Consider the following 27,067-nt stretch of genomic DNA (forward strand, 5'->3'; position numbering starts at 1 on the left):
CATTCGAGGACGAATGTTTTAAAGGGGGGAGGATGTTATATCCCGTATTTTTGAACGTCGCATTATTTGTAAGCTAAGGTGGGACCCACACGTCAAGATTTTTTTTTGAACATGTGACAAGTTATATGAATCATATATGTAAAGTTAAACACAACTCATGAAGGACCCTTGGGCCAAATCAAAGTGGAAGCCCTCCAAACGATATTTTTAAGAAAACGTTTTCGGGTGACCTGACTTTGAGGGGCAAAAACGGTATTATAAGTTTAGAATTTGGAAAAATACCAAGAGATATAAGTTATAGATAATTGCGTTAGCTTTCCAACCATAGGTCGTGGGTTCCCAGATGACGTCGGTACAAGGAGATATGGACGTTTTAAGGTCGACAGGTAAGTGGGCTAGGCCCAACGCGGGACCAACCGGGTTAGGCCCAAAAAAACGAAAGAGAAGATCAAGCCCAAAAGAGAGGGGTGGCCGGCCATCTTATGGCCCAAGCCCACAAAATTAATAAATTCTCCATGTGCCAAATTAATATAAGGATCATTATCCTTAGAAACTTCAAGAAAATTAGAAGAGGAGAAAAACAAAAGGTGAAGAGCAAAAGAAACAAGGCATTCGGCCATGCCCTTCAATTTTTGCCCCTTTGAAATCTTCCTCCAAAAATTATTTTCTTATGGTATTCCTACTAATTCAAGGGTCCTTTACAACTTGGTGTAGTTATTTTGGAAGATAGAGAGCTTGTTTCATCAATTTGACAACTTGGTCAAGTGAAGAAGATTGGAGAAAAAGGTAAGAATTAATTCCTTTTTATTATGTTATGAAGGTTTGTTTATGTTGTAGTATGTAGAAATGAGTAGAATTTACGAAAATATGAACGTTTGCAAAGTGGGTGTGTATATATGTAGGTGGCCGTATATATGTATTGTTGTATAGACAATATGAGTTGAATTTTGTGTAGTATTCTAGTTGTGGTTATGATGGACTTTATATTGGAACTGAAAGTTGAATGAATTTGGTTGAAGTTGGAAATATAGGGTGTTGGCCGTGTGGTGTGTGGAAGTAGAAAGGAAATGGATTAATTTTGTTTAATATGTTAGTTGTGTTGTTGTGATCCTTATGATGTAAATGAAGGTTAAATGGTTTAAGTTGGCATTGAAAGTGATTGTGGAAGATTATGTCATTTTAGTATGATATTATGGAAATGAAGTTGTTTAAGTGTGGATTGTTGTTGTTGGTTATGAATTTGTAAGTAGAAAATGTGTTGTGATAGTTTTGTTGCATATGTAGAAATTTTGGGTGGAATATGGAATTGATGGAATTGTTGAATATTGGATATATGGCTTGGAATGTTCTTGGCCTATGTTTAAATGGTCTTAAATTAGTGTATGAATATGGAAATATTGATATTGATTTGAAAGTGTAAAGTTGGATTGGAAGTTGTTGCACTATTCGGAAAAGAAGACAATTTATGTTAGAATGCGTTTCAAATCGAATGTTGATGTTATTGGTATTGTTGTTGGTATGGTTGTTGATATTTGAGCCGAGTTAAATCTCGGGGATGTTGTATATATAGGGGAGGTGCTGCCCAAATTTATGTAGACAAGTATTGGTTAAGATTGAATTCTTAAAATCTTATGATTAATATTTGGTAAATGTGACCAATTGTAGATTTTTGACGAAACGGGATTCGAATTTGGAGAAGCGTAAGGAGCGAATAAGGTATGTAAAGCTTTGCTTTTCATTCTCTTGGCATGTCCTAGGTATGATAGGCTTGGATATGAGCTCTGAGGACGACTCTACTCTTAGAAATCCGCACCTAAATTTGCCCCTTTTTAATTCAGTAGAATTGAATTGAAAATGTTATGAATAATTGAAAAAATTGCCTAAACATCTAGAACTTGCACAAATAGGACCCGATTACTTTAAAACTCTCATAAGTGATGTTATGAAGTGTAACATACGCAAATTAGGTACGCCACCTCATTTGACCCGAGGTGGGCCCACTATTCCCGGATTTTTTCTGATTTGTTCCTTTTGACTTATTTTGAAGTAGAATTCAAAGGAAACTCTTGGCTACTCGTCTAACTACTATATGACATTTGTTTGAATTATTTTGATAAGTCCCATAATGTATTTTGAAACATGAAATTGATTTCAGAAAGCTTATTTTGACATATACTATTGTGATATCCGAAAATGGATGCCTCAATGTTTCCTTCACTGAGCCCGGGCCAGGATATGTTATCACGCGTATTCCACTGCATTGTTCGCCGTGCCTCGATGTGAGGGGGCAGGTATACAGGTACATGGGTTGTGGAGTATGCTGTGCCATGTACACACATTCTGATATATGATGATATGATATGATATGTGCACACTCTGATATTTGATATGATATGGCCATCTGATATGTTATGATATGTTACGGAGATATTCCCTACTCTGGAGTTATGCTATGTTGTGGCGCCAGTGACGGGGTGGCGACCACGTTCTGTTCACCGAGTCCCATAATGGGGCCGGATATGGCATATGTTTTGACATGCATTACCTATGTTGTATGAGTAAGCATTTTTTATACTCCGGTTACTACATTTATTTTCTGTATCCTCTGTTCAGATTATGATTCTATCTATTGCACCTTATGCTTTACATACTCAGTACATATTCCGTACTGACCCCCTTTTCTTCGGAGGCTGCGTTTCATGCCGCGCAGGTACACCCAGACGATGTGAAGTTATTGTAGAGGATGTTCCAGCAGAGTTGGCAAGCTCCATTTGCTCCTGGAGTGTTGCCGAGTCAGAGTTTGTATGCTATGCTTTTCTGGATTGATGTTAGAGACTTTGCAGACAGAGCCGTGGGTATAGTATGTCAGTTGTGTATGCGGCTTCATCAGCCGATATGTCATTTTGTATTATGTGTTAAATTCTGTATGATTATAGATTCTCTTTGATTCGGAAAGCATCGAACAAGCATATTTTGTGAGTTTATTATATATTTTATTTTTATCTGATTTAAAAAGTCTACTAAGATTATGAGTGTCCCAAAGGTCTGTGGGTTCGCTCGGCTTCGGATATGGGGCCGGGTGCCCATCACACCTTAGTGGAATTAGGGTGTGATAGCTGGTCAAGCACTCCTATGCCTACATTTACTTCTCACTAACTATCCTGGGCCCATATACAATCTGTAACTGAGCTATACTGTCTCCCGAACAATCAACATAAAAGATACTGAACTGGAAGCTCACGACCAACACATACATATAAACATAAATATCGAGAGTAACAATGCAAGCCGATTGGCTGCTTCATATATATTGTACAACAAAATAAGTGCCGACGAGGCTGCATAATAACACGACTACATATCACTGTCTATAGACCTCTATGGAGTACAAACTGTAGAAAGGACAGGACAAGGCCCTGCCATACCCATATATGTACATAACAAAATAGTATACCAAAAGAGTAGTAGCTCCGGATCAATGGAGCGTACTGACTGCTATTGAGGGGAGGTCCTACTCCGGTGGATCGTCTGGCTGGTTATCTGATTCTGCGGGCATGAACGCAGTGACCATAAGAAAGGATGTCCGTACGAGTAATGTACCGAGTATGTAAGGCATGAATAATAACATAGTAAGGGATGTAAAACATGAATAATAGCAAAGTGGAAATATAAACCATATCATGAGATAAAGGAGTAACCTGTACATATGAGTGCCTCTTAGGGCGGATACCATGCATGCTTAGCTTTCTTTGAAAAACATTTCTTGTTCATATATACAGAAAATATGTCGAGGAACGTCGGCCCGATCCGTTTAACCACATATGTCCCGCGTCCGGGATGATAAGTTACACCAACTGATCAGGTGGCCATGCGTCTATAGAGCCACTCCCTTTTTCCCCATATTCCCCATATACATATGCATATATCATATAAGCAGCATGCAGGAGAGCCCAAGGAAAATTATATCTCTATCGGAGTGACGTAAGGTCGGTAACCTTCGATGATATTATGGAATAATCATCGTCGCTTTATCTCACCTTGAAGGAACAATTATTATAACGTGAAACTATCAATGAAAAATAACTTCAAGAGAAACATAGAATAAGATCATAAATCTCATAAGGCGTCAATTCCTATACTTGGAATCTTTAAAAATAGTCATCATCCATGAATAAAATTGAGAAATCAAGAAATAGCTCAACATTCTTATATCGTCATTGAAATCGTAAACTTGGAACCTTTAAACACAGAATCCTCATCATCATAATCATCATAGGAAAATATTCTCATCTTTGACATCATTGTTGTCATTGTAAAACATATCCATCGTTGTTGTCATAAAAGCTTACGAAGTCCTAAACCGCTGTTTTGGAAAAATACGGACATTTTGGAAAGCATTTACGGGTTATCGGGAAAAGGAATCATTCCTTGGAATCATAGACTTCTAACTTTTGAAAACAAAGAAGTTATGAGAACATTTATGGAATTGTAGTCATAGGAATCATGCCTTAGAAAGAAAGGGACGAGCCTTAACATACCTGTTCAACCTCCTATTGGCTACGGTTATGCGTCTGAGCTCGTAAGTCTACATTTAAGAGGATTTACACTAATGTTAGCCTCTTTATCGCACACTTATTCCATGTTTCAAATCAAACTATTCTATATACCGCCGAAAACCGGGCAGCATCTCCCCTGTTTATATGTCTAGCCCGAATTCTCAATTCAACAACCAACTACAATCACAACAATACCAACATTAACCATAATATTTCCAACTCCAAAATACTTCATAAACATCCCATATGGTGTTTGTCCCATATTTCCATCACAGAACCATTTTATAACAATTTTACAGTTCCTTCTCCGTAAATAAACTAAGATTAACGTTAATAACAAGAGATTCATACCTATCTTTCGATAAGAATGCTATATCTTCACTCTCCCACCTTGAGCTTAAGCCACAACGCGTTAATACATAATTTTGTAGTTGCAACTACACGCCGTCTTGACCGGGATTTGGGAATTATACCTGGTTTCAGGCTAAAAAGTTGATGATGGAAAGTTGGGGAATATTCTGGAAGATTAGAGAGAGTTTGGGGTGGTTTGGGACGAAAATGAGGGGGTCTCCCCCTATAAATAGCGGTCCAGGTTCTGCCTGGTCCGACTTAAATTTCCTTTAGCGCGTTCGCGCCCCCTTTAGGCGCGTTCGCGCAGCCTTAGTTTTTCTGCCTGCGCCTTCGTTCAGTAAAAAGGTCATAACTCTTGATGCCAATATTGTGTGAGGGCCCACGACCTACGGTTAGAAAGATATTTCCTTTATCTACAACTTCTATTATTGGTGTGTTTCCAAATTTCAAACGTATAATATCATTTTGGCCTCTCCAAATCAGATCATCCGAAAATGTTTCCTTAAATCGTCCTTTTGGAGGGCTTATGCCCTTTTTTGGCTTACGGGTCCTTTTTTGGACTTGCTCGACGTTCCATGTACTACTCATATATCTCTTCATATGTCCTTTATAAAACTCAGGTGTGTGGGGCCCACGTAGCTTACAGCTACGACGCGTTTCGTCAAGTGACATGAACCAATTCACACCATATGGTCTCCAAATGTCATATATATATATATATATATATATATATATTATTATTATTATTACACTCTTATAACATAACCTTCATCCCGAACCCGGGCCTCAAAATTGCTCAATGCGTTCGCGCCTCGTGGTGGTGCGTTCGCGCTGTATTGGCCCTCGGCCTTCTGCGCGTTCATGCCACTCCCCGGCGTGTTCGCGCAGACCATTTTCCTGGTCTACCAGCCTGATTTGTAACGTCCATATCTTCTTACCCCGATGTCCTATTGAGGAGCAGTTTGTTGCGTTGGAAACTAAACTTCCCGAACATTGCTTTAGACTTTTGTTTCACTTCAAAACTCTTAATATACTAAAACATATTATTTCCTCCAGTTAGACCAAAATTTCCATACCAAACCTTGCCCAACTTTCCTTCAAAGCCTCGGAAGCTTAATCTCCTTAGTTCACTGGTTTTCCAATCCTCCTATAACTTGTTATGCGAACTCGGACTCTTATAATCGTAACACGAGCACCTATGATCTTGCATCTTCTCGATAATAACTTCGATGTCTGCAATTGAATAGCTAATACCTAACGAATCTCAACGTACAGAAACTACGGGGTGTAACATCCTTCCCCCCTTAGAAACATTCGTCCTCGAATGTTGCAGTATTGCCAACCCACAACACCATCTTTGATTCCTTAGAACCGTTATTCTTCCCTTAGGTTCTGATTACCGTTTGCTTAGACTATAACTTAGTTTAGTCTCTTCTCATCTTCCCTTAACTCTTTCATTGCCTTCAGTCAGCTTCTTTCACTTCTTTGTCTTCATGTACATGGCGGAAATTAACTAGCATCTCGCTCTCGTTTTGTCTCCATTATTGTAGTCTTGACTTATCGTGCCATAACTATTCATCGGCCCGTAAGTATTTCTCTTTTTTCGCGTTCTTTGTTTCCCTGTTAGTGACCCACTACCTTTCTCATATACGGTGCCCTTCCAGCGTTTATCCCTTCAGTACCATATCGGGCTACTCTTTTTGATATATGTTGGTCTTGGATATACACAGTACTGACTTTTTGTAGTTCATTGGTCAGCTTTATTATTCCTTATATCCTTGTCACCGTCTCTCTTACCCTTACATTCCGAGTGTATCCAACATGACCTTGTCGCTAGTGGGCATAATAGCTGTGTTCCTTCAACTATTCCTCCCATTTCCTTTCCAAGACCAGTTCCATCAATCCAAAGTACGCATATACATAATGGTTCTTCACCCTTTACTATCCTTCACAGTGTAGTTACACTTATGGCAAACTCATAATCTAAGTTAAACTAATTTGTAGCTTGCCACATTTTTGAGCTCCTGCCACAACTGTTTCTTTAACCTCCTTACTTCAAATCTCGCAATACAACCCAAAAGCATAGGGCTACGGCAATTCATACTCCATTACGACTTTCTTGCAACATATATATAGCTAGCTTCGATTTCCTTGTACCGGTGGTCACTTCATTTGTCGTTATTCCTTATTGACTTTCTGATGTGACCCTCTTGCACTTGTAGTTGGGCATAGCTTCACGTTGACGGTTCATATAATTCCATAGCATATACTCTCATATTCAGTATAATTAGTGATCCATTAAATGTCGTCTAATATTCGGTGAACTCTCTTATTCCCATTCATAAGAGCAATGTTCTTCCTTTCTTCAGAAAATTACCAAACTACCAATCTTTGTTACTTTTGTTACAATTGTTATCCCTTCCAGTGCTAAAATGTTTTTTTTTTGGCATTCTTGGATTCGTCGTCCTCTCTGTCATCCTTGTGAATTTGACTTAAAAGCCTTTTTTGCTCTCTTTATTACTCATTAGGACATGTCGCTGCATACTTAGGTACGGTGCAATTCTTGCCTGATACGGGGGTTTCAAACCATGGTCTAGTAATGTCGTAGCTCATGTCGGCGTGAAGCATTACCTTGAGTTGTCTTCCATACTTTCTTTCTATGTCTGCCTCATGGCACACTTATTTTCCATTCATTTCTGCTTCTTTCTGATATCTTCTTATTATGCCAATACACCTCGAACTTTGACCTCAAGCTAATAAATTTCTTCTTCTGGAGCTTAAGAACGTCATAATTCCTTTCAAGTCTAATATGTTCCTCCCCCATTATTACGAGGTCCTTATACACCCATAGCCTTCGAATACCCATCGTCTTCGATAATTATCTGCCGCCCTTCACTATCTTCTTAAGGCCAGGGTTCCGTTATAATATGGTCTGACTTATCTATCTTCTTGCTAGTTACACTCTTGTATTCAATTGGAATACTTATAAGGGTTAGATCCAATTCTGGTGCCTCTTCTTTTCACACCTCTGGCTATGACTAACGGTTTCCTGAACCCGCCAATTAATGAGGACATCGAGATTCACCACGTCCTTTATGAAATCTTCGATTATACCTTACTCCTTGTCTCTCTTGACTCTACTTATAACATATCTAAAATTTCTTACCCTAAGTTCTTCTTCCATTTATGTCTCTATCATCATTTTTGTCAATATTTTCATACCCTTCCATCCACTACTAGTCCTTTCGCCCGTTTAACTCACTTACTCATAATTCTTTTTAACTAGGCGTTTGTGTTGCAGCTGTACATCTAGTTTTCCTAGTGTCCTGCTACTTCTTGATCTTAGCACAAAATTCTTACAGTTTACACTCTTTCCAGCCTCGCTCATCGAGCCTTTACCGATCTTTCTGATGCTACGTCCAGGGTGTCCTCCATGCACATTCCTTACATTACACTCTGTTTCCTTTATAATCGAATCTCTCGGTCTTTATAGGAATTCTTGCCTCATGTCATTAATTTTCTAATCATATGTATCGCCCCATCATCCTCGTTCTTATCTAGGTGATTGATCGGTTTCCTACCGCCAACTCATTAAGGAGTCCTTCTTACTCCCATGGTTAAAGATTTCCAGTTACTTTGCTGCTAAATGCTCTCCTTCTTTTTTCGATCAGCCCGTTGGTGTACCTTCCCTATTTTCATCCTTAACCTTCCTTGAGTTCCTTCCTCCTTGAGCGCCCTTCTGCTCTTGTTATTTATAGTATCGGCTCTGAAGTTCGTGAAATATTCCTTTAAACGTGCAAATTCGTTCTATTCTTAAGTCACCTTTTAGGAAAGCTTCTCTATAACCGAGGCAACCATATCAATATGGCTACACATTTATCCCTTTATAAATATATATTTCGAGTGTTGGAAATCTCTTAGAATCGTTGCAAGCCCTAATCATTCTTTCTCTTACTTCACATTCCTTGTCGTGGTCACTATCCTTTTAGCCCCACTTATCGAAATTCGTTCTCTAATCCCACACATTCCTATTTTTTTCCATACTACCACACTTTATCCCTTTCACATGCCTACCTTCGAACTTTTACCCAAATAGTCCCATGCTTTGCCCGTCGTCTCTCTTGGAGGCTTCACTCACTCATGTTTCTTACCTATTTTTTTTTCTAACATTTGGATCTCCTTACCTTCCATATACTCACTCTCTTTCCTTTCCAGATGTCATTGCATTAGAACTTTCCAAACCTAACCTGTAGTGAAAATAACATCAGCTTACCTGGTAACGTTTGTCACTTGAACCTTACTACCCTGTTCAATCAATGCCTCCAATATGCCGCAACGTCGGTTGCTGGGATACACATACCCATTGATACAGCCGCATATGGGATGTCATACGCATTCATATATATATTTTTTTCTAATGCCTCGCTTACAATGTATTTCCAAACGCTACTTAACCTCATCCTAGTTCTAGAACTGTGATGCACCTTCTTTCTCTTCACCGGTCCAACCACTCCGTACACTCTAATTTCCCTTAGGCTACTCTAGCTTCTCATTCGTCTCTTATGTCTAAATTTATAGGACTTTTAGTGCACTTCCCAGGGGATCACCCATCTAACATTTCACTCACCCCAGCATGCTTAACCTTGAAATTCTGATGAAACCCGATGCGTTAATGCTGGTATGATCGCATCCACCTCACCGCATGACCTTCATCACATAATCTGGAGCAAGTTGAAATCTTAACAGATTTCCAATTGTTCTCGTAATGCCTCTCCCTCTGAATTAGAAAGAATCTCTTACTCTTCCGACTACACAATTACTATTTTGGCCATTTCAATCCTTAATATTCACCCTTCACCTATGTATATGACTACTTTCCATCCTAGATTCCCAGATTCCCAATGATAGCAAAAAGACCTTGGTCGCCGTTACTTATAAATACTTAGTTTTCAGCCCCTTTGGATTTCTGTTTGCCGCTATTAAGTAATAATCTATAACAAATACAAATACATAGAAAATTCCAATAAAGGCTCATATACCTGTATCCGATCGGTCTTTAGTCTTATCTAGTGGACTATAAGGCGAAGCGTACTCCTCGTCATCATCCACCCACCATCTACTCGTCTGGCCTTCATTATCTCTCTCGTCTGAGTCCGAGGGATATAGATAATCGGGCAAGTCCTGGTTTACCGACGGCCAGGATAGAGGGCTGGAGTAATCTGTAACACTTACCGGGGAAGCTGGTCTGACGTAGTGCTCTGCCATAGGAGCAGCTGGTACGGCCTCGGGGATCTCCTCCTCTAGTGTCCCAGACAAATACTCAGACGGATCTGTGTCATAGCTGTCCTCTGGGGGCTCCTCCTCCCTGGTAGTCAAAACTCTGAAGGAATCGTTGCTGGGTCCTCTGAGGGATTAGTCTCAATAGAATAACTGAGGCTCCTCCTGCTGGGTCCTGGAGCCTGGGGTCCTGCATCTGATCTGGGGGCCTTCTTAGTGCCCCTACTGCCCGAAGTTGATCTCTTCATCTTTTCGTCAATCTGCGCCTACCTACAGGAAAAAAGAGGTCAGAAGCAAACTTCCCTAGACTCTGGCTCTATCGCTCGATCTAAGATAGAAGGAAAGGTCAATGATTCCTAAATGCCCTGCAGCCTCCTGTTTATAAGTGTGGCCGGCTTCACACCCATAAACAGGACTCTACCGGACTTGGTCTGTAGACAATCCCTAGGACCAACTGCTCTGATACCACTTTTGTCACGACCCAAGCCGATGAGCCATGACAAGTACCCGACCATTGATGGTCAAGAACTCCTGTGCCTACATTTACTTCTCATTGACTATCCTGGGCCCATATACAATCTGTAACTGAGCTATACTATCTCCCGAACAATCAACATAAAAGACACTGAACTGGAAGCTCACGACCAACACATACATATAAACATAAATATCGAGAGTAACAGCGCAAGCCGATTGGCCGCTTCATATATACTGTACAACAAAATAAGTGCTGATGAGGCTGCATAACAACACGACTACATATCGCTGTCTAAAGACCTCTATGGAGTACAAACTACAGAAAGGACATGACAAGGCCCTGTCATACCCATATATGTACAGAACAAAATAGCATACCAAAACGGCTGTAGCTCCGGATCAATGGAGCGTACTGACTGCTGCTGAGGGGAGGTCCTACTACGGTGGATCATCTGGCTGGCTATCTGATCCTGCGAGCATGAACGCAGCATCCACAAGAAAGGACGTCAGTACGAGAAATGTACCGAGTATGTAAGACATGAATAATAACATAGTAAGGGATGTAAAACATGAATAATAGCAGAGTGGAAATATAGACCATATCATGAGATAAAGGAGTAACCTGTACATATGAGTGCCTCTTAGGGCGGATACCATGCATGCTTAGCTTTCTTTGAAAAACATTTCTTGTTCATATATACAGAAAATATGTCGAGGAACGTCGGCCCGATCCATTTAACCACATATGTCCTGCGTCCGGGCATCCCGCGTCCGGGATGATAAGTTACACCAACTGACCAGGTGGCCATGCGTCTATAGCGCCACTCCCTTTTTCCCCATATTCCCCATATACATATACATATATCATATAAGCCGAATGCAGGAGAGCCCAAGGAAAACTATATCTCTATCAAAGTGATGTATGGTCGGTAACCTCCAATTATATTATGGAATAATCATCGTCGCTTTGTCCCACCTTAAAGGAACAATTAATATAAGGTGAAACTATCAATGAAGGATAACTTCAAGAGAAACATATAATAAGATCATAAATCTCATAAGGCATCAATTCTTATACTTGGAATCTTTAAAAATAGTCATCCTCCATAAATAAAATTGAGAAATCAAGAAATAGCTCAACATTCTTATATCGTCATTGAAATCGTAAACTTGGAACCTTTAAACACAGAATCATCATCATCATAATCATCATAGGAAAATATTCTCATCGTTGATATCATCGTTGTCATTGTAAAACATATCCATCGCTGTTGTCATAAAAGCTTACGGAGTCATAAACCTCTGTTTTGAAAAAATACGGACATTTTGGAAAGCATTTATGGGTTATCGGGAAAATAAATCATGCCTTGGAATCATAGACTTTTAAGTTTTGAAAACAAAGAAGTTATGAGAACATTTATGGAATTGTAGTCATTGGAATCATGCCTTGGAAAGAAAGGGACGAGCCTTAACATACCTTTTTAACCTCCTATTGGCTACGCTTATGCGTCCAAGCTCGTAAGTCTACATTTAAGAGGATTTACACTAACGTTAGCCTCTTTATCGCACACTTATTCCAAGTTTCAAATCAAACTATTCTATATTCCGCCGAAAACCGGGCAGCATCTCCCCTGTTTATATGTCTGGCCAGAATTCTCAATTCAACAACCAACAAAAATCACAACAATACCAACATTAACCATAATATTTCCAAATCAAAAATACTTCATAAACATCCCATATGGTGTTTGTCCCATATTTCCATCACAAAACCATTTTATAACAATTTTACAGTTCCTTCTCCGTAAATAAACCAAGATTAACGTTAATAGCAAGAGATTCATAACTTTCTTTCGATAAGAATGCTATATATTCACTCCCCCACCTTGATCTTAAGCCACAACACGTTAATACAAAATTTTATAGTTGCAACTATACGTCGTCTGTACCGGGATTTGGAAATTATTCCTGGTTTCGGGCTAAAAAGTTTATAATGGAAAGTTGGGGAATATTCTGGAAGATTAGAGAGAGTTTGGAGTGGTTTTGGACGAAAATGAGGGGGTCTCCCCCTTTAAATACCAGTCCAGGTTCTTCTAGACCGACTTAAATTTCCTTCAGTGCGTTCGCGCCTCCTTTGGGCGCGTTCGCGCAGCCTTAGTTTTTCTGCCTGCTCCTTTGTTCAGTAAGAAGGTCATAACTCTTGATCCCGTTATTGTGTGAGGGCCCACGACCTATGGTTGGAAAGAGCTTTCAATTATCTACAACGTTTATTCTTGGTGTTATTCCAAATTCCAAACTTATAATATCTTTTTGGCCTCTCCAAGACAGATCATCCGAAAATGTTTCCTTAAATCATCCTTTTGGAGGGCTTATGCCCCTTTTTGGCTTAAGGGTCCTTCTTAGGACTTGATCAACTTTCCATGTACTAGTCATATATCTCTTCATATGTCCTTTATAAAACTCGGGCGTGTGGACCCCACTTAGCTTACAGCAACGAGGCTTTTCGTCAAGTGACATATGAACCAATTCACACCATATGGTCTCCAAATGTCATATATATATATATATATATATTATTACACTCTTATAATATAACTTTCATCTCGAACCCGGGCCTCAAAATTGCTCAGCGCGTTCGCGCCTTGTGGTGGCGTGTTCGCGCTGTATTGGGCCTCGGCCTTCTGCGCGTTCACTCCACTCCCTCGCGCGTTCGCGCAGACCATTTTCCTGGTCTACCAGCCCGACTGTTAACGTCCATATCTCCTTACCCCGATGTCCTATTGGGGAGCGGTTGGTTGCGTTGGAAACTAAACTTCCCGAACTTCACTTTAGACTTTTGTTTCACCTCAAAACTCTTAATATACTACAACATATTCTTTCCTCTAGTTAGACCAAAATTTCCATACCAAACCTTTCCCAACTTTCCTTCAAAGCCTCGGAAGCTTAGCCTCCTTAGTTCCCTGGTTTTCTAATCCTCCTATAACCTGTTACGCGAACTCGGACTCTTATATTTGTAACACGAGCACTTATGATCTTGCATCTTCTCGACAATAACTCTGATGTCTGCAATTGAATAGCTAATACCTAACTAATCACAACGTACAGAAACTACAGGGTGTAACAGCATGACTAGGATAGAAGCTCACCCTCGGATCTGATTGAGCAAACTAGCTTCAAGCTAGAGATGTAGCCTGGATGAAATCTCTGGAACACAATCTGCACTCAAAAAGGGTGCAGCAAAGTAGTATCAGTACAAACACTGTGTACCGATAAGCATCATAGGCCGACTAAGATTAGTTCACGCATATAAGTATAAAATCAACAAGATAAACAGATAGGCTCTTAATACTCAAATCCAAGTTACAGAATATCCCATAACAGAGTCACAACCTAAGATGAAGCTTCTAAACCACAAGTCTGTCTAGTCTTAATAATCTCATCTGATAATCACAAGATAAAGTTCCTTCCCTATGTAGAGTCACCAATCCACAATTTAACTCAGTCAATGGTCATATTTATATCAAAATAGACATTCAGCATCCATACAAAAATCAGAAACAAACGAGCATATAATAAGGAAGAATAAAATATAATGATATGCAATGCAAAATATGATGACGTGCAATGCAATGTAATGCAATGCCCTGGTCAAATACAAACTGTCCACACATGCTACTGATGTCATAGCTCAGTAGTCATGGCCTACAGGGGACCCATAGTGTCCATGTACCACTCGTTCAGGAACACTCCTCGGACCCGAGCCATAAATCCTCTGCCCCGGAAAGAACCTCGGTCACGGATCCACATCATGTATCACTCGTTCCGAAACACTCCTCAGACCCGAGTCACTTATTGCCCTCCGCCCGAAATTTATCTCGGACTTGAGCTTAGACACCCTCCATTCCGGAAAGAGCCTCGGACTCGGAACCACTGGATTATACACGAAACATTTTTACATCCCTCTTAATGAGCGATTATCAAGTAGTACATTATTTTCATCAAGAAAATCATATTATCTTCTCACCACAATTGTCATCTATTAGTATCACAAGTTCAACAAGAAGATTTTATTAACTTCTTCACACTTTCACATCACAATGTATGTCTCATTGTATTTTAGTTCATTTGTATGTATGGAGTATGAACAATTAGCAATATCAATGTCAAACACAAGACATCATGCCACAAGTCGTTCGTGAATCCTTACCGAACCATTTTCATCATGCATGAGTGTATGAATGCATAAATGAGTATAAACACAGTAGATCAATGCAAACCAATAAGGCAAAAGTGAAGGTACAAGTCACAAGCCGTAAGTCATATCAAAACATAGATCAACTCAGCCATGAAATGAATCACACAAACCATCTCAAACAACATAATTTTCTGTGTCGCTCTTTACTTCCATATGTAGCAAGTATGCCTCACAACTAAGTCTGGTATCACCAAGAAGCTCCACTTTTCTATATATTATCGTCAACAGTAAATCATACATCAAGTGTTCATCTACGTACTATCATAAATATGTAAACCACAATCTAGGTCTAAACCTAGTATCCTTCCTTTCTCCGATAATATATGTCACAATAAGGGAGAACTGAGTACAACAAGACAATTTAGGCAATAAGTCTAATCACAATAACAAGGCCACAAGCCACCATCAATGACAATCAACATAATAGAAATCCATCCCGAATCACCACAGTATGAATACAACTACACCTCATATTTCAGTACGTAACTGGCGATAAGCCCACAAAAAATCAGAAGCCATACCAACCTAGCTAATATCCAACTGAAACACCATGTCTGAAGACCTAATCATGCTTTCTCCCATCAATTCTACACAATACATATGTTTCGCTAATCAAAGTCTAACTAAAGTAAGCTGTAACCTACCTCGAATGCAGAATCGGAGCCACGAACTACTCCACACGAGCCTTCTATTTTTGAAGAACCTCATAATGGTCAAAGTCTAACAATATGATGCTAAGTAAGAAACAAACCATGTATTTAAACAAGAACAACAATTTGGGGAAGAAGGTCCACTTACTTCTACCCTTTTCAATTGGATGAATCCATCCTTCAATGGTGAATTAATAATAACCTATATCTCTACAATCATTAACCTTCAATTCGTGGGTTTCTAATCAATTTCACCCTTAAAACAGATTTTAGGACAAATATTCCATTTTTATTAGAACCCTAAGTCTCAACATGCAATTCCAACCATAAGAAATCAAATTCTCTTCCTAGAAAGTGATAAATCCATACTCCTAGGTGATTAATCAATAATAAAATCAACAACCCACCAATTATTTAAGGGTTTACTAATTCTAGGGTTCTAGGATTTTCACACACCATTGATGGACCTCTTAGAATAATCATGGAGCTTCAAGAAGAAGGGAAAAGGAATAAATAAAGATGGGGACTTACCCTCCAAGATGCTTCCACCAAAGAATGGGATGAATTTTGCCTCTTTCTCTCTTGAAAACTGACTTTGGGGTCTTGGGGTGAATGGTTCTTGGGATATTAAAATAGAGGTTTTTGGCCCTGTTGGCCGCTGTGGCGGTCTCCAAACCGCTGCAGCAGTACCGCTATAGCGGCTCTTTGGCCATTTCCAGCGGCCAGCTGGAACAGTCCACACTAAAATGAGCATAACTCCCTCATCCGGAGGCAAAACGCTGGGATTCTTTTTTCTATAGCTTTATAATTTTGATATGAATCTAATGGTTCAAACCTCACTAAAAAAAGGTCGGGTGATCAATTTGGAGACATTTCTATCCACAAATCTCCGGCGAAAACACCGAATACGAGCGCGACAATACCCAAACCCATCTAAAACTCTTTGGAACCTCACCAAAACCTGTGGAAAAGCTCAAAATCATCATAATAGCATGTTGGAACTTTCAAAACATTGACATGGGGTCATCCTAACGTGACGTTGACCGTGGTCACCTTTAACTCGCTAACTTAACTAGCTTCTTCCTCAAAGACTCAATTTACACTCAAACCTTGCGGAGACCAACCCAATTACTTCATTAAGTCATAGATCATACTAGCGGGACTTGGGGAAAATCGATGGGTCAAAACGCTATAACGACCAAACGGGTCGTTACACTTCCTAGTCTATATTATTCATCTTGTTTAGTTTTTGGACACGCACGATGAGCGTGTACACTCGTATCAATGCAATAAATTTGGTTTACGAAATAAAAACTAAATGAAAAAGATGTAAAGTTTTATGAAAAAAGATGAAAGTTGATCATGGTTAGCTAACTCAATAAAGAAAAAAACCTATCCCACAAAAGTTTCCTAATTATTATTCAATACGTGTATGTGGCTAGTTTTGAAGAATTTTATTAGAATGTATTGACTTATATTTGGATTGCACCATCGCTACCATGGTGGAGCCACTAAGGGGAATGGTTAAAATTATTTTTTATGTTTATATAGTAGATGTTGAACCCCTCGGCTTCTTCGTATGTTCACTTATTTATATTTATGAACCCCCTTAGTAAAAGTCCTGGCTCTGCCACTGCTAGCATGCACAATTCTAAGATGATTAAACAACATCTTTAACACGAGGAACTTCGCGGTGTTATGATAACATGAATTGTTTTTACTTTTTTTTGGGTAGCGAAAAATTTCAATGCCCGCAATGACTTTTTGTCTTCTTTTCATATTGGACAATTATTTTTAGTACACATTATTGTGTAATTGCTAACTATATGTTAGTAGAAGAAACTATATAAAACAAAATATTCAAGTGTTTTTACCATCTATTCAAAATCAGAAAGAGAAGCTAAAACATATTGTCACAACCCAACTAGTGGATCGAGCGGGCACCCCAATAACCTCCATGGTGGGTGAACTCTTCCCCTATTCAACATTCATTTCAAATATATGAAAAGTAAATAGAAATATTAAGAAGTCTCAAACATAAATAAACTACTAGTGCAAAATACTAATATGACATCCCTAGAATCTGGTCTGAAAGAGCCACTAAGTACTATAAGTCTGAAGACTACAAGTCTAACATATATATACTATCTCAGAATACGAAAAAAAAAAGATAAGTAAAGATAGAAGAATCTCCGGTTGCGGAATCCATCTAGTGCTCACCCTAGAAACTCTGAAACTGAGCATTCACTCACGAGGTGCGGAAGAGGAACCTGCTACAAACTCTGCACTCATAAAAGAGTATTACAAGGTAGTATCAGTACAAACAAGGTCGACAACAATTAGTTCACATATATACGAAGAAAGAAATAGAATGGTAGACATATGCAAACAGTCAACTACAAATCACAACACAATCCAAGATTAGGAGCAATACACATGATATAAATACCATAGCAGAATCAATGATATGGATGAGTGAAGTAAATGAGAGCATATGCAATGCGATGAAATGCACTGGCCAATTGTCTGTCACCGTACTCGCATGCTACGGACAAAAGTCCTCCACGTCTCGATAGTCATGACCCATGGGTGACCCGCAATGTTCATGTACTAGTCACTCCGCACACAACCCAGAGATGACTTTCATATCAAACCTTTACACACAATCTCTGCTGCACTCGCAATCTCGGATGTTTCCTTTATCACTTATCATCACCAGTACAAAGTCATAGTTTATATTAATGTATCATGTAAAATGTGTATGAATGTTATACATGATATCAATAACAAGTGTAAATCATGATCGAAATGTCATTCGTATCTTTACATAAGCACACATCACAATACCAATCCTAAATAATTATCCTTTCCTTTTCCGATAATAAGTGAGAGTTAAATGCATCACAAACACAACATAGTAAATGGGTGACAAGCCCAACACATCACACATGGCGACAAACCAAACCGCGATAACAAGGCGACAAGCCCACATAGTCAACAACAATACCAACCTAAGAGTACCCATCCCAGCTTCATACCCGAAGGCTTAACATTCTTTCCCTGTAAATAACTAACTCCTATATAAGCTTCTCTAATTGGAGTCTAACCGAAAGGTAAGCCATAACCTACTTCGATGCCGAGCTAGTGCCACAAACTGTCAAACGCGAGCCTTGCCCTTCCGAAGAACCTCTGAATACTAAAAGTCTAGTCATTATCAAATCTAAGTTAGAAACGGAGATTAATGATATCCATATTGCTATACATTCGTTCAAATCGAAAATCAAGCTATAGAAAAGAGGGAAATAGGACCCACGAGGTTAAAACGGGAATTTCAAGATTGGAAATGGTAATCCAACGTTCTAGAAATTCATATCTACTCTCTAATTGCTAATTAAACTCGATTAGTGATCTATATCGTCATTTAGGAGAAAACCCCCAAATTAGGAATAAACCTTAACTATCCATAATCAGTTCCTCAATCCAAGTTAGAGATTCAAGCTTATTATCTACTAAACAAAATTCCATGTTTAGACTAGCCAAATTCATCAATTAAACTCATATTCATAGTCTAGGATTCAAATATCAAAGTTAAGGTTGAAAACTCATCTTCTCCAACAAGACTCACTAGTTTCCACCGTAGATTCTAGCTTAGGAAGGTAGATAAACATAATACAAGGTGAAAGAAATTTACCCCGAGATGACACAACTCTAAAAGCTTATCAGATCGCCGTTAAGTCACACAGGGTTTTTAATTTTGGGAATGGGGAAATAGTGGTTAGAAATGGGACATTTAATACCTTCTGATTCAGCGACACTCACTCCCACAGTACCACATCCGCTCTAGTAATCTCGCCTCAGCGGAGAATTGTCCGCTGGGGAGAATCTCATTAAAAGGTCTATACCTCGCGTCTGTGGGTACCCACTGAGCTGGACCCGCAGAGTCACAACTAGTCCCGCTGGGGCCAAAAACCAGAAAAATCTTTCTAGTTTTCACTAAATTTCACCCAAAATCCCAACATCCATCTGGGGCCTTTTGGATACAAACCAGACATGCAAACATATGTAAAAACACGCTACAAACTCACTCGTGGCCTCAGAATTCCCAACAGAGGTCTATTTGACCTGGTCAACCCCAAAACTGCCAAAGCCAACTCTCCAACCAATGGTACAAAATGCTCCCAAATGCCTCGAGAACTGAACCAAATACCCCACCAAGTCATAATCGAGCCTCCGGACTCACGGAATCGATGGAATTGCGAAAAGTTTTGTTTACCCAAAAGTCAATTATTAGTCAAAGCCTTTTCACTCAAATGCTCTAATTTTCACAAATCATTCTAAAACTCGCCCGATGACCTGGGGAACCGTGTCGCCCATCCTCGCAGGTCAAAATCATACCAACAGTGCTCGAGAAAGGGTCAACGGTTCAAAAGTACAATAACGACCAGTTTGGTCGTTACATATGTGGAAAGCAGTACTGAAAATGTACACAATCAAAGCTGCTTAATAAGCGCCTAAAAACTGCACATTTTACATGGACCTACAATGAGTATATTTTTACCTAAAGAACCATTATACAATGTCATCACCAGTTCGACAGTGTTGCTCATTTCCTCTCCCTCATCGTTATTTTTCTACGGATTCCCCCTTTACACGTTAATAGGTATTGTAATATCTAGTGCTCGAGCTTTCAAATACAATTCATGTTTGAAATTATTGAAGCATCGCTTTAAAGTCGGTACCTGAAATAATGAACCATAAATACCTGCAACCTATTGTTTCGTAGATAAAGTTTCAATTTTTGCTTTAGATTTCACAATAATATTAAGAGTTGTAAAAAGTTTCAGTTAAAAGGAAATTAGAGTGTGAGGTAGTCTTGATTGAATTTGGAAAAAACTTTTTGACAGTTGAACATTTTACTTGCTTAGACATGTGAAAAATTATATTTCATTTGAAGTACTCCTAATAAAATATTTTCAAAATTTTATCAATATTTTTAGTACTGAAATACAAATACTCCATTGATGGTCAAACCATCATTTGTAACACTACAAATACTGAGAGATTGTATTTTTTATGGTCTAATGGGCAGTAAGTAAAGATAGACCTAAAGAGACTTGCTTAACATTAAAATAAGTGGATACATATTTTGTACCAGCAAAATTTTCGTTTTTTATCAAGTCAATGGTACTGGTAAATTGAGGAGTGCTTTTAGATGTTGTTTTTATTTTAATAATAACCAAATTCTGAAAGAAGATTGTTGTATTTCCTCTGCTTGGTAGCTCTAAAGGGAGTTTATATAAGGAAATTGTATCATGATGCTTCTGAATTGTTACACCTCGAAAAATCTTCCTTTGTTGCTCAAATGAATGAACTAGTGAGGAGTACGAGTATACGATATTTCCATGAGTAAGAAATGACAATTGATGGCCTTAAGTAAGATTTCAAAGGCAATTGCAATAAGAGATAGGTTATGCTCCATAATGACTAATTATAGGTTCTGAAAATGTGAAAAGTTGCAGATTTGCATTTTGGCATTGGACGTAAAATGAAATACGGACCGTATAGTGGTATACGGCCCGTAAACTGCCATGTCGTATTTTGACTTCCAAAACTTCAACTTTCTGTCAAATGTTCAAATGGTTAAATACGACTTGGAATACGGATCGTAAATTGAAATACGGCCCGTAAACTATGATCGTAAATCACCATGATCCCCAGCATACTTTCTGGTTCTGTTATGCTTAAATACGACCATGAAATACGGCCCGTAAACTAGAATACGGACCGTAAACTGGGTTTACGACCACTGTGCACTTTCGACGACTGTTCATTTCAGATCAGATTTTGGGTTATTAAAAAGGGGACCAAGTTTATTACTTCATTTCATTTCACTTCTACATGACACCCCTTCTCTCTAAAACATCTCTCTACATAAATTCCACAAGAATTCAAGGATATTTGGTGATCAACAACATAAACTAAGTGAATCAAGTATAAGAAAACCCATTAAGGATCATACAAGTCAAGAAATCTCACTGGAGATAAACTAGGGTTTTGCTCAAGTGGAGTATTATCAACCAAGGCTTGTTGCTACGACATCTAAGGTAAGAATTATGATGTTTTGTATGTTGTTTAAGGTATTTAAGAGTTGAACTACTTGGATTGTAGAGAGGTATGGCAAAATGGGTCATGAATGTGGAATAGTGCCATTTTGAGAAATAGTTTGAATTGAGTTATGAGTCTTGATGTATTGTAATGTAAATGTGTTATAAATGATGTTGAGAACATGAGATGAGCAATGTACGTGAATGGACATAGTCGTGTGTTATAGCCATGGATATGAGTAATTGAAAGCAAATTAAGAAATGTGGATAACGCGGATGAATAATGACTATTGCTATGGTATTGTGAATGTATTATTGACGTTTGGGAATTGATATACGTTATGGAGGAATGTCGTATAAATAAAGGAGATGCTGTCCAATTTTCTCTAGCTTTAGTTGTATATGCTAGCTATCGATTCTAATGATAATATGACTTCAATGAAGGTAGAAACACTAGCATTGGAGGTGAACGCACAAGTGTAAAATAGTGAACAGAAAAGATATGTAAGGCTAACCCTTCTTTCATAAGGCATGGTTCTTTGGCCAAATATCTAACTCTTCTGTGAGACTATGATGTCCTTTAAATGACTTGATCTCCCAAGCTAGTCAGCTCATGATTCTTGATATGCCACGATTGTACTAAATTCCTCGTATGACGAGTAAGCCGATAAAGATAAATGTGATGAATGACGTAGTATAACGATGTTGGTGACGATGATGATAATGATGTAAATAGCAAATATGCTTATGAGCTATTATGTATATGTGTCTATGTATGACTATTATGGAACCCCGAGCTTATGAGGCCGGGTAAGATATGTAAATAAGTATGTATATGATTACGTAACGCGCGCACACCTCTGCAGGTGGTACGGATAACCCTGACGCCTTGGTAGGGCAAGGTAGATATAACGCTGACGCCTTGGTAGGGCCTGGTAGATGTAACCCTGAAGCCTTGGTAGGGCCAGGTATGAGTAACCTTGAGCCTTGGTTGGCCAAGTATGTATGAAACACCGATCCTGTATGGTCGGGTATGCTATGTAAATGCTATGTATATGATATGATTATGTATATGATATGAATACAAATATGATACGATATGAATGTGGATAAGGGTATGTATACGAATACGAGTACAAATATGGAACGGATACGATTTGGATGTAAGTGCACAAATACGCATTAGAACTGGAAAGCCCTATGAAAGGCAAGTAAGTGGCCATGACGATGGTATCACCATCTCCCATCTTGTGCTATTTCTTATGTAGCTTATTATGCTTCTATATTGATATTGATCATGCTTTACATACTCAGTATATTCTTCGTACTAACGTCCTTTTGTTGGTGGACGCTGCGTCATGCCCGCAGGTGCACAGGGAGACAGGCTCGATCCATAGTGATATTCTCAGAGACTACATAGCAGAGCTCCATTTCATTCGGAGCCATAGCTTTTGGGTACTTATTCTTTTGTGTATATAATTATGGGCATAGCGGGGTCCTGTCCCGCTTATATGATATGTTATACTCTCCTTCGAGGCTCGTAGACATGTGTATATGGTTAGATATGTCTGGCCTTGTCGTCCTATATTTTTTATATCGTTTTGATAGCCTCGTCGGCTCATGTACATTGATGTGGCATAGATGCCAATGATGATATAAAATCATTGTTGTCCAATGGGACTAGTATGATGAATGAATAGAAATGTATGTTTAATTGTACAGCTCACCTAGACGTAAGTGAAGTGTAAGCCAAGGGGTGGCCGGGTGGGCTAGCACCGGGCGCTCGTCGCGGCCCTCTAGACGGGTCGTGACATGAATCATTTATATTAACACAATGTAAAGCTTGCAGCAGTTCTGTTATGTAATAACATATACCAGTTAGATATCCAACTCACTATTTGAAACTCAAGGAGGTGCCAAATGGACAGCTAATGCCTTTATTCTTCTTGTAGGATACACTTTAGATTGTCTACAAAGGAAGAAAAAATGAAAAATAAGGAAAATGTAAATCAATCAAAACTAACATGCCTAGAACTGTGAAGTATACTTTAGATAGTAACAACTGACAACTTCTGTCATCTGTCTTCTTCCATTAGTTCTTCTTCAAGAGGTTTGCTCACATATTTGAAAATGTACCACATGAATAATTTTTAATAATATTTTTATGTGGAGTTCGTACTCCCTCCATTTTAATATGTTTGTTTGGTTTTCACTTGGCACAGAGCTTAGAAAGTAAAGAAGACTTTGGATCTTATGCTCTTAAACTAAAAATATATAAAATGTACCAAAATTCCCTTTATTAATCATGTGTTTTAAACATGTCATGTGAAAAGTTGAAATTAAAGAGTTGCTAAAAACGGAAAGAGGCATTCTTTTCGAAACGGACTAAAAAGAAAAATAAATTGAAACAAAGGAAGTAATTTTTCCAACTTCAACCTAAGAATATATTGATCATGAAGACACAGGAATATAGCTCTAAACAAAAATATAAGCGAATTACTAAGCTAAAGAAGAGGATAAAAATATACATTTGGATTCAATATGAAGACACAATATCTTTTTTTTTTTGTAACTATGAATTTCTTTACCAAGAGTAAATATGTACAACAAAATTTGAGCTGGTAACCAGACATGTCCTAGTACTAGTAAGCATCAGACTTCTGCGCAAAGTGCTAAGAAACATACAGTCACTAATCTCACAACAAAGAACTAATGAGGAAATACAACAATCTAACTATTAACATAACTGCAACGGATAGAAATTCATCCGCTCAATTCTTCTCTTCAGCTTTCCCTCCATGTGAACGCATAATAGATATTAGGTGGTAAGTGTAACGACCCGGTCGACCGTTTTGAGAATTGGTGATCTAGTTTGTGTGTCGTCTATTCTGGAAGATCCGTTATAATTATTTTGACTTGCTGGCTAAATTTGAAGTCAAACGAATATCATTTGGTTCACTTCGAGAGAAGGTTCACTTTGGAAATTCTAACATGGATAAATTGTTTTGGGAAAACGTACTCTGATTGTCAATCTGAAGATTCCGTTAGATTGAAACTATTAGTTATGATCTGTGGAAATTGACGGAGCTAATTTTAGAGTTCGTCTGGTTGGTTGTTCACAATTAAGTTGGTTAATGTTTAATATGCCTATTTATGGTGAAAAGATAGTCACAGGAAGAAATTAGACCTAGATCGAGATTTGTTGTTTCTGTTAGCTTTGTTGTTATGTTTATGACTTGTGGGGATGTGTAACTCCATTCCCGAGGTGATCGGATGAGAATCGAAGAAGAAAATCTTAGTTTTGGAATTTTACAAGCTTAAGTTTGAGAAGTTTGACCAAAAGTTGACTTTTGGGTAAATGTGCCTGTAATCGAATTCCAAAAGTTCTATTAGGTCCAGAATGTCATTTTTGACTTAGTCGAGTTATTGGTTCGGTTCCCAAGAGGTTTGGGTGTGATTTGGATGGTTGGTTAAGAAACTAGCTTTTGGTATGATTTGGAGTTGACCACGGTCAAAATCGGGTCAAGACGGTCCCGTTTGAATGTTTTGAGAGTTTGAGCAGGTTCGGATGATGATTTTGGACTTGTCCACTAATTTTGGTTAGATTTCGATGAAATTTGGATGTGTTTGAGTTATATGGTGTTTGTTTTTTGTTTCGACGTCATTTCGAGCAAAAAGGGTACCAGAATGAGCAAAGACCTTTGATTTGTGTTTCGAATGTTAGATCCGTATCATAAAGCAATAAGAATCATCGCGTTTCACCGTCATATGAGGGAGATATGAACATTTTACTAAAATTTTCCTATGTTGATTTCTGGTGTGATTTTTGCTGAAAATTACAAAATTGCCACTGAGATCGTCCTTTAAATTTCTGCCTTCCAAAATTTGAGGTTATTCAAAAGCCTAACTTGAGTGAAATTTCACAAGGAATCTATTGGAGTTATTAAAAGTGAGCTTTGGGATCATTCTAGAACCAGATATGGGTCGGATAGCTAGGCGTTTTCGTTCTTATTATTTGCTTGGGGTTTCTCACAATCGTAGAAGCTCGATTTTGGGACTTGAAGAGACTCTTTCAATAATTAGAATTTGAGTAAGATTCCAAACACCTTTTTATGATTATTCCATTATTTAGTAGGATTTTTCATGCTAAGATTCTTGAATTAAGGAAGGTAAATTGGGGATTTGAAACCCTAGGCTTGAACTTGATTTTTCTTCAATTAAACATGAATTAGTAGATGAATTTCACTCATTTTATGTATATAAGCTTCATAAGTAATGGGTAAACTGATTTTGAACTAAATTTCCTATTTTTCCCTTCGTGGCTCGGATTCCTATTTTTGGAGACTTTTTGGGTTCGGATTTAAAGTATGTAAATATGGGTACCATTGAATTTGTAGGACTTCCTATATTAATAATTTGACCTTATTGAACCCGATTTTCTTATAAAATTACCATTTTACCCCTTGAGGTTGGGAATGGGTTTTTGAACTAACTTTTTTATCTGAAATTCTTCTAAGACGGTTATGGTTATCCTTCGAATTCCCTCATTTTCCCCATTCCATGAGTTAGCGTTTGGGACTTGATTAGGAATATAGTTATTTGGGTATTTTCTTCTTGATTCTAATTTCATATCCGAATATGATTAGACTTTCATTCTCTTGAGGCTCAAAGGAAGGGCAAGACTAAGGTTTGACTATTCGAGATTTGTTGTTCGGCTTTCCAGGTTGGTTATGGTTTACCTTATTGTAAGACTTAGATTAGAGAAGCGTATGTTTAGATGATATTGTCGCAGAATGCATGTAAACCTTCGGGTATGAAGTTGGGTTGGATATTACCTTAGGTTGGACCTTGTTGAATGACTTGGGGGCTAGCCACCTCGTTGCGTTGTTGACTTAACTTGTTCTATTTATTTATTAGCTCGTTGCCACGTTGAGATATCGGATATTGGTGATTAGTGATATATCATGACTATCATATTGCTGTACTTTCCTTTATTTGATATTGAGATGAGTATTGTGATTCCACTGTGTCATATTGTGTAGCCTTATTATTGATATTACTTGTTTGCCATGTTTGGGAATGAATTGGTTGTTGATATTACATGTTTTGGAATGAATTGGCTGTTGATATTACATTGCATCATATTCATACTCATTTCCATGATTTTCACGACCTAACAGTAGGGCCATGACGGACACACGGAGCTTACCTACTGAGCACCTCTCATCATACTTCCACAATCATATCTAGGTGAGCCACAAGGCTAACTCGTAATTTATATGCATCGATAATAAAAATTTCATTGGATTAAGGCACTTTTATATCAACATCATTAACTATGCCCATACACACGCACACACACACACACACACACACACACACACACACAAGCCGATG

This window comes from Lycium barbarum, chromosome 5, assembly GCF_019175385.1.
Source record: "Lycium barbarum isolate Lr01 chromosome 5, ASM1917538v2, whole genome shotgun sequence".
In the NCBI taxonomy this organism is placed as follows: domain Eukaryota; kingdom Viridiplantae; phylum Streptophyta; class Magnoliopsida; order Solanales; family Solanaceae; genus Lycium; species Lycium barbarum.